Genomic DNA, 9,922 nt, shown 5'->3' with positions numbered 1-9,922 from the left:
GCCACACCCCACCCCCTTTCTCTCTCTGAATGTTCTACACTCCTGTTTCCCTGCTGGGATATTCCACACCTGACGCACCAGTTCCTGCTGCTTCTTAGGCGGCAGACTCGTCCAGACTCGCAACAGCGCCCCTGCTGGTTGCAGCCAAGTACGGCACGTTGGTTAGACAATGATTTTATATTTGCAATTTTAGGATATTAAGGCATACATTTCAGTGGATGAGGCTTTATATAGCTGTTGTGATTTTTTTAATTAACTTTTATATTTTTTAAGTTTTGGTTTGTTTCTTTCGGCTTGAGTCATTATTGAGTGTATATTAGATATATATTGAGTCATAAATATATTCGGGTCTTTTTCGAAAACTAACTTTAAAATACGTTTGGTTTGAGATTTTTGTCAGACTGCCGCTGCAGGTGTCCCCACTGTACTTTACCTACGGCTGTACGTACCACCTAGGGCCACAAGAGGGCAGCAAAGCCTTTCTACTGGCACCGTCTTCCTGGCGCACTAAAAAGACATCATTGATGAAAGGTGACAGCAGAGTCTTGTACTGATGAGCTTGAGGTCACACCGGAGGATGTTTACCTGCGCCTGGTAGAGCCGGGAGCTCGTTTTTCATGTCAAAATAGATTCATCTTTACAAGGTTTTGTCACTATTTGATCATTTTACTGTAGGTTTGACCTCTCAAATCAACGCCTCCCTTTGATTAACTACACAAACCTTTCTAATGATTCATATTTCTGGATTTTGTTGGCATGAGGAACGTAATAAAAGTGCGCTACGCCTTTCAGAAAAGCATCCGTCCACATTTTATGCATAGAATTGCAGCTTAATGGATACTTAACCCCAACATTCTAGGAAGACTCGTACCGACGCCAAAAGAAGCAGAGCGCCAGTCAAAAGTGAGCATTATTATCGTTGTTAGGGCATATTTGAATAAATAAAGCGTCGGTTTTGGCTCTCATTGGCTAGCGTGGTGCGTGTGATATCTGAAAGTGTCATATTTGTGCATGCCGAGGTTGGGCTTTGCTTTAACCTCGGAGCCGTCTTCATTAGATGATTAAATCCTCTCATGTTTAATTGATCAACTGTTTGTGCCAGAGGAGAGCGGCTGCTCGCTGCACACAACATGGCCTACTTTAAAGCTTCCCCTCGCTTTGCATCCCAATCCGGTCAAATTTCCCAAGATGCCGCTTGTATGTTGTTGCTAAGGAGCACTTTTTATTTTTTATTTTGTAAAGCCCCCCACTAGGTGGTCTCTTTATGAATATCATTACGCGTCTCTATCCTTTCTATCTTTCTGCCTTCATGTAAAAACGTTTTTATGGGCCGGGATGGCGGCAGCAGACAAAATGTGGGCCTTGTTTGCACACGTCCGCTCGTGTCTAATTAATCACAGACTACATGAGGACTTCAGCCGGGGAGGGGGTGAGGGGCTTAGCCTCTGGTGGCCCCCCTCTTCCCTGCACTCTGTGTGAGGTGGAGGCTCAGGTCGCTGGCCCCCCATGTCCTCCTGCTGGGCCTCCATCTGCTGGCGACATGCTTACGTCCCACGATTGATGGCCGCACAATGACTTGATGACGGGCGGCGCTGTGACTGACAGAGCCCCCCCCCCTCCCAAACCACCACCGTAGTGGGCGCTTTGCCAAAGCTAACGGGATGGTTTGTCTTCCTGCTGCTGAAATATTGGAACATCGTGTTGCACCGACCCTTTACATTCACATCTTGGACTGGTGCAGGGGTCAGAGGTCACTGGTGTTAGATGGACCCAAACGGTAGCCTGGCAGGCCAGCGGTGTTCTTCCACACCAAACTCCTCCAAACGGGCTTTTATGGGCCTTGCCTTGAGTGCCTGCACAAGTTTAGCACATTCAATTGTCCATAATGATGGACAATTAAACAAACAATTACACAAAAGAAGTCTTCAAACTTTGTAGAAGAAGCCATTCAATGACAAAAAGAGGCAATAGGACTTTTAATGTGCGCGTTTATGTTTATTTTACATTTGTCTGAGGCGGTCAACCTACCCACAATGCACTATTGTAGTTTCCCAATGGCCCCACGAGGGAGCGCTCAGCCAAACATTCGATGTGTGATTCGACGCAGCGCTGAAGAGCGAGTTTAAGATGCAAGTATTGCGATTTAAATGCTCACAATCGGCTCATAAATTGTGTTTTTCGGCGTCGCTATCTCTCTTAAACATCTACTTGATGACTTTTGGAAGTTTGGGGCGACTGGCAGGTAGGTTGTGACGCTAGCTTAATGCTATTAGCATGTGTACATCCGGGAACTTCGGTCCAGTGTAATTCACCTCCAAAGACACTAGCATTAAACCCTAACCACCGCAAATGAATGGAACGGAGTGTAGAACCGCCATGATGGTGAGCAGAGGGATGGGAAGTCTATCCATTTTAGTGTCTTTGGTTAGCATGCTTACATCCGGGAACTTCAGTCCAAGATAATTGACGTCCCCGAAAGTGTCTGCTGCAAATTGATGACTCGACAATGTTTGAATGTTGTTTTATTTAAGAGAACACAAACATTACAAGTAAGTATGTAACTTTTTTGTTGCAGTTGACAATAGAGTAAGGTAATTTAGTCGCCATTATTGTTATATGGGAATAATATCGACCGTATGCACGGTATGCTAGCTGCTTGGTTTGTCAACAATTGGTAAAGAGACGCAGCTTTGTGGGGAAAAAAACTAAAATGTGCCAAAAGTAATGAACCTAATTGTGAGTGTTGGCTGATTTTTGTCAGCATATGGGATGGTTTTAATTGTCCCTGTCGTGAAAGAAATGATTAGAAAAGGAAAAAAGTCTGTAATTGGCGATGGTCAGGTGCGTGTTATTGGTGACATCTAGAGGCCAGTGTAGGCCTTTCTTAGTGCCTTAAATTGTATTTCTATTTCAGTTCATTTACAACATATTTTATGCATGAAAATTTCCGCCATTCATTTCCACATCACGTTCTCAGGTTCCTTGCTTTTTGTCTCGGCGTGAGGCCGGCAGACAGTGTCGGTCATCTTGACATGGATGGATCCATGCATGCAGGACCAAGAAGCTGCTGAACCTCCTTGTGGAGTTGTTTTCCTGCTTCGTAGGACACGGTCACCATTCACTAGCATGCTGAGTACCAGTGGCACTTGGACCGCCGCGTCACGGGAATCATTGGCAGCGGACTCGCTCCAAGTAGGATGGTATCATGGCCTCCAGCTCGCCAGCTAAGATTTCAACCTCACCTTCTTGTTCTCCCACTGCTATGTCCTCCATGGTGATGGTTTTATGGCCTCCAGATCTCCAACTAAGATGTCCACTTCTGCTTTGGTGAAGTTCCACTTCTTCGTCTTCGACTTCCCAGCAGCCAAGATCGAGAAGAAGCCAGTGAAATGCAACCAAGGTTCGTTAAATATGGCGGCAGCGTTCATGAGGTACTTGGCATGGACCATTCATGGTACAATGTGGGTGTGTCGAGGGCGGGGTGACAGGTGACCCTAGCAGGATAGATGTTCAGGCCCAGATCCACAAACCTGGACTTCAAGGCTTCTTCCACACTGTGGCCCACCTTCAGGTACATCTTCCTAGCGAGAAAGCAGAAGTTTTCGGGGGGGGGGGGGCTGAAGGCTTTTGGGACCAAAATATGTCCAAAATATAGTAAAAAGAGCGTCTGATTATTTCAGAAGAACGTTTGTATGGTATTTCATAGTAATAATATGCTCCGTCACCTTCTGCATATGACAAAGCTGACATGAAATACACTTATACGACCTGTTAGCATGTCTAGACGCGTTGTCTTTCACGGTGGGCTGGAGGAACCTTTGGCCAGACCAGGTGGGACCTAAAACTCACATGGGCGGTACCAGTTGGGATCATCAAGCGTCGGGAAGCAGGAGTCGCTCCCAATCCTGCCAGCAGGATGGAGGTAAAGAAACAGGCCATGGAGGTTTTGGTGGTGCTGGTCTCCGTCTCACTTTGCCAGGAGCTGCGGCTAATGAATCATTAGCCGCTTCGGGGTCGACGCTAGGTGATGCGGCGGCAGGCCCGCTAAAGGACGTAATTGAGGCCCGCGGACGGCCTGACGGAGCACCTGTTCTCCAATGGCACCCTGCCACCGCTCCCGGCCTGCCCGCTGTGGAGGATATTCATAGGCTGATGAGGAATTAGGAAGTCATTAGGCAGCACAAATAGCGCCATGGCGACCCACTCCAGACAACCTGCGTCTTCATTTGGGCACTCGGGAGGCGTGCTGGGCTAATTGTCCGTCTTATTTACATCCCCGCATCACCTGCCCTGCTGGGATTCTGTCGCATGATTGGCCCCCCGGGGCCTCAGGCCGGACATCACTGGGCTATGTCCATGTCAGAAATACATCCCAATTGTTGGAATAATAACTTAACATGATGAATAATAGAATCGAATAGAATTTCTAAATGCCCAGTTTGGGACTTTCACGGTGTGGTCATGCTTGGCTCCATCGCCGTTCAGACATCGTTCAACAATCGATCACCTCAAAGACAATAATGAATGATTTGGTGGTTCGTGGTTGACTACGGCCTATTGTTAGCCCAAATATGCATTCAAATGTTGTACATCTACTGAAATACAAATACAGTTGAACTGTAGATGAACTGTACTAGACTGGCCACTAGGCGTCACTAGTAGCATGCGACAGACTTAATCACCAATGACAGGATCTTAGGATTTCCTAATGAAGTTATAATAATAGCCATAATCATAATGCTAACACCAGCTATCGTTGGGGCTGCACTGTCGCTAAAACTCAACTCTAAATCCCTGATCACTTCCTGTCCACTTGTCTCATTTATGGCTTAAATGTTCATCTACTATATTGGGTAATACAAAGGAAAAGGTGATATAGGGGTGCTATTTCATAGTTGAACAAATTCATCCTAAATGTGGACCCTGAGGGTCGACTGTAAGAGTCAACTTGATCACGACATTTGGAAATAGTCGGATAATGGATTGGATAATAACTGGATTGGTCTTCTTCTTCTTCTTCAGATGGCCAGCCGCCTGAGACTGAAGCAACAGCGCCCCTGCTGGCCACAGCGGTTTTACCAGCACTGGTGGAAGGTAAAGAAAATACATCATCACTTTTATTAAAGCTGCTGTGTGTCCACGGCTCATAAGGACATTTTTTTAGACTGCACTTGGTAAAAAACAAATAGCAAGAGGATGGGAAAATCTGCATTTTTGACAAGAATCATGCCAAGATATTAAGAGAATGAGCTTATTAACTAAAGTCATCGTTTTAATCAATATTAGATCACATTATGAAGAAGAAATGTTATAGCATAAAATTGAAATATTAAAGAAAGAAAAGCTTTTCAAGTTGTAGTATTTTGAGAGAAAATGTTAGAATATAGTCGTAATATTAGGAGGAAAAATAATGTCGTTTTAGTAGCATAGATTTGAAACATTAAATAAATATTTTTTAAGTCAATGTTATGAGAAACAAAAACAAATAAAAGTAGAAATTTTGAGAAAATGTTGTTAATCATTATGAAAGTAAAATATCCTGAGAATAAATAGTCTTAATATGCAAATAAAATACACAAAGAGTATTTAACCTATTCAGTGCCAAAGACGTATTCATACACCTTTTTTGTTAGGAACTGATATTTTCCTGAACCTGACCTATGTTCTACTGCTGATCACTAAAGAACGGATATTAATGTACCATCTCAGCATTCCAAATAGCCCGGCTTACGGATCGCTCCGTCAGGCCAAGCAGCTAGCTTCAGATGTTTCAGTTTGACTAAGACAACAACTGTTGGTTGCGGACGCCCACCCCCGGTGGGAGGTGAACATTTTCGTGCGGACTTCACCTGAGCTCATGGAAAGGCCGCCGAAGAATGAACACGCCTCCTTTTATATTTGTAGCCGGAGCCGCTGACACGCCGCCGACTCCGACTCCGACCGCACACTCAATTAGGCGCCAACCTTCCCCGGGCCGGCACAAGGAGACGGGGGTTCATCGGAGCGTTCCAAGCTACGGCAGGCAGAGGAGCAGGAAGCCGTGCGCAGACGGAGGAGAGCTGGTGAGTTTTTTTTGTCTCCCGGTGGAGAATAAAGGTTAATAACAGTCCTTTCTCGTGTCATATTTGACATGACCAGTCATGGCAGTAATTACAATCATTACACGCCAAAGGATGTCGAGTTATCCCTCTTAAACACAGGCCGCACAAAGGAAATCAATTATTCAATCAGAGCTCCTCCATTCAGCCCTGCCTGAGTTCACTTCATTTTGGGCCTGGGTGAATCTGCCGCAAATAAACCCCACGGCCGGGAAGACGGAGCAGGCCCTAATTTGGAGCCTTTCAGACCATCAATCACGCTCTCAAAGGAATGCAAGCTTATTCTGACAATCGGCTCCACGTGAATGGGAATGGGTTTCATCCGCCGCTTTGCATAAGTTATCTGGCGATAAAGAGGGCTGGTCTGTTGGCAAGCGTGCAGCCCCCCCGTCCCCCACCCCCCCTTCACCTCGTCCTCATCTCGCCGTGCCTACCACGATTGGCAACGTGTAATTTAAGAGCATGGGCACAAAGAGCAAATGCCAAGCCCATAATGGAAGCTGGATGTGTTCTGATTCTAATGGGCCTCCCTGCTCCCGGGCCCGGGGCCTGTAATTAAGATCACCAGGACACCGGAGATGAGACAGACGCACAAAGCGCTCGGGACCGGGATCAAGAGGAGGGAGGGGAGACGGATCAGCCACTGGCACGCAGGAAAATGTCAAAGTTGGACTTTTTTCAACCGACTCCGGCGCGTACACTCTCAGGAAGAGGCCGACTCCTCGGCGCCGCAACCGGTTCTGGCCAGCTTTCAAGCACCCGTGCGTCTCTTTGATTGCTGATGGAGGGCGACACGCGGCGGAGAGCAGCTTCACTTCAGAGAGAATTGCGATGAGCGAGCGGCGACTCCATCAGCATTCCTGTTGGGATATTTGATCAATCCGGCTGATGAAAGCGCTCGCCCGGGCCTCCGTATCCGCACGGAGGACAGGAAGTGGCGTCCTCGCCGCCGCTCGCTCCCCAGCGTTGTTTTGGTCCCGAGGACACACTGGAGCTGCCGCTGCTCCGGGTGGCTGTGTGCTCAGACCTTTTTCCGTTTAATTAGATTTGTTAAAACAATTTTTGGAGTGCTTTATTCGCTAAAAGCTCTCAGGGGTTAATATCCGCGGAACACTCCTCTGTTCGCCTTCTTTTCACCAATGGAGCATAAATTATTTAAATTATTCAGAATTGTGCGACCTTTTATCTCACCCCCTTTGAAGGCAGCAAATTAAAAATGCAAATGGGCTAACTAATTAATATGCAAATGCATTCATTCCCAGTTAACAATTAGCAATTAAACCTGCAGTGTCTAGAAAGAGCACTGGCAAAATTAGCAACTTATTTTTCCATTTGAAAAATAGTCTGTGGCACCCAAAAAAGGAAAAAAGATGATTGATGAAATGACGCGAGGTGACGACCGCCTGCCTGGCTGTAAACAACACGATGGGGGGGGTCGTGGCGCAGACGCAAAAATCGGAGTGGCGCCGTGTCACGGAAACAACAAAGGTGCGATGGGCTTTTTGGTTGCTGGTTTGCTTCCAGGGTGCGTGTTTCATAACTCAATCAACCCTAATTAGAGCATGGGAGGCGAGGACGGGGGGAACGGGAAGCAGGTACCTCGGCTTCGCTTTGGGATTATTCCTCGGCCTGTCCTGGTAATCCGATATCATCATCAAATCCATTAACCGCTCCATCAAGAAAAATCAACTTGATCATTTTGCCACCATAAATTAGCACGTGCATGCGTTGGTTGGTGCTAGCGGGTAAGCGACTGTAAAAAAAAATATACCTGAGTCACACGGAGCCGGAATGGAAATTCTACATTTGGAAGACGTTCTTACTGCACTCTTGACTGCATTCTAAATATTCCCACTTAAACAATATTATATAACATTCTGATTGCATTTGGGGAAAAAAGGCACTGTTTAGTATCAGCACATTGACATCACATCTCCACCAAGGAAAAAAGGAGCCAAGTTAACTCCAAGAGTGGACAGCGCAAGGTGCTGAAATCCAGGAAGCCCTGAAACTCCAACTCCTATTCCTGAGAATTCAAACGGCTTTCAAATCCTTTCCCGACTGACGTGTGAAGTTTGAAACTTTTTCATTCTGGCTGGTTGGTGCTGGTTGGTGCTTTAGTCTGACGTTTCCCCAGGAGAAATAATGCCAATAGAATAATCTGTTCCAGACACCCACGCATTTAAACAACGTAAAGAGAAAGTAACAATTATGAATGAAAGGGAATAGAACTTATTGTTGAATTCAACTGTTTTCCTCACCTTCTGTAAGGGATGCTCCGATCGATCAGCATTTGTAGATGAATGCCTTTCAATGCCGATCACAAAAGCCCATCACCTGTGGCTCGTATACTGCAGCCTGCAGCAAGTGCCCCCGCCACCCCCCCCCCCCCCACTTTCCTTCACCCAGCGCAGGCATTCCAGGTTGTAATTTCACTTTTACATCCTGCAAAAACCGGGGTAGCATGTCAGAAAGCTTCCATTGAATCCAGCAACACTTTGCAGGCCCCCCTTCCATCATGTGATCATCAGCCAAACGGCGGCTAACTTGGCCAAGACGCTAGACAACTCTGACCCGTATGTATGTTCTCTTGAAAAAGTAGGAATAAAAGTATGTTTAGTCTACATGGAGGGGATTTTATGCCTCCACTTTTCATACCATATAAATGATATAGAGGTGCAAACTAATTATTCTCTATGAAATGAATTGTTGCTCGTATTATGGGTAGTTCTTGGTAACTGAGGAATTGGATTGAAGGGTTCAGTTTTCACTTGCCCCTTTGGAAGGAATTGCTAAAGAAAGCAGGGGTGCTGCCGTTAAAAAAGACAACATGGCGCCCGTGGCCCGTCGCTGGATTGACTTCAGGTCGGGATGGGGTTTCTAGCGGCTTTTCTAGCGGCTTCCGACCACCTTAACCTGGTGGTCTGCACAAACTACATCGATGTGAAACTGGCTTTGCTCCTCAAGGAGAAGGTCTTTGGATTTCGGCGGTCTTCATGGGGCAGCCATGTCTTTACGCTCCGGGTTTGTTTCCATCGGAATGTCAAGGAAGTCTTTGACTTCTTTTGATTCTCTCGGTTACGGCCACGACAACAGGACGCCATCGCCGAACACTTTTCCTATTTCCTCCCCAACGCAATCTTACACTCCACGCTATCTCCCGCATTACACCTCACGATAGCGGACGCTCCGCAGTCGACATCAATCATGCGCGGCGAGCCTCCACTCTACCGATTGAAGCGCATCCCGATGCTGCGGCGCGATAGCTGGAAGGTGCCGGGGGCCAGGAGGCGTGAACCGCACCTCCTTAAAGGTTATCTGCCATACGCAGACCGGGGGCAGCCGCCTCATGCAGCGCCCGTGCACGCCGCCGCCATTCAGCCGAGGACGTGCAAAGTGATGATGCATGCGCGGAGATCAGTGTCGGTGTTGGCGCCGTGACAATAGAGGTCAGTCAGTCAGTCAATCACCGGGGGAGGGGGCGAGAACGAGGTGATTTTTTTCTTTGCGTTGAACAGGCCAGCTCGTATACAAATAATAAATGTCAGCGGCGGCGTGATGGCTTGTCAGGTTGGAACCTATGCCAGAGGGCTCAGCGGCGCCACCTTTGGCGCGGCGATTACTGCGCCTTTAAACGCCAGCATGTTTCATTAACTTGCATTTAGTGCCCACTTCCCCCGACGCCCCCGGTCTTATATTGCCAAAGAAGGTTCATATTTTATTTATTGCACTTTAATATTGTTTTTGAATATTTGCGCTGCCTTTAGGCCTCACTCGCCGTCACGTCGCGCTCTTTAATTTCTCTGCGGAATTGATTTTCTATG

The 9,922-nt window shown here is 46.9% G+C and overlaps 1 long non-coding RNA gene across 1 annotated transcript; it reads left to right on the top strand.

Moving 5' to 3' along the window:
* Positions 1-3,291: 3,291 nt before the first annotated feature.
* On the top strand, positions 3,292-5,690 carry LOC144901234 (uncharacterized). The gene is made up of 3 exons (XR_013629385.1): positions 3,292-3,400; positions 5,023-5,094; positions 5,634-5,690. It is a non-coding gene; the product is annotated as an uncharacterized LOC144901234 (long non-coding RNA).
* The last annotated feature ends 4,232 nt before the right edge of the window (positions 5,691-9,922 follow it).

This window comes from Doryrhamphus excisus, linkage group LG11, assembly GCF_037039965.1.
Source record: "Doryrhamphus excisus strain RoL-2023G ecotype Guam linkage group LG11, RoL_Dexc_Guam_v1.1, whole genome shotgun sequence".
Classification (NCBI taxonomy): Eukaryota; Metazoa; Chordata; class Actinopteri; order Syngnathiformes; family Syngnathidae; genus Doryrhamphus; species Doryrhamphus excisus.
Note: the sequence above shows the minus strand (reverse complement) of the source record. Positions and strands in the feature narration are given on the sequence as shown.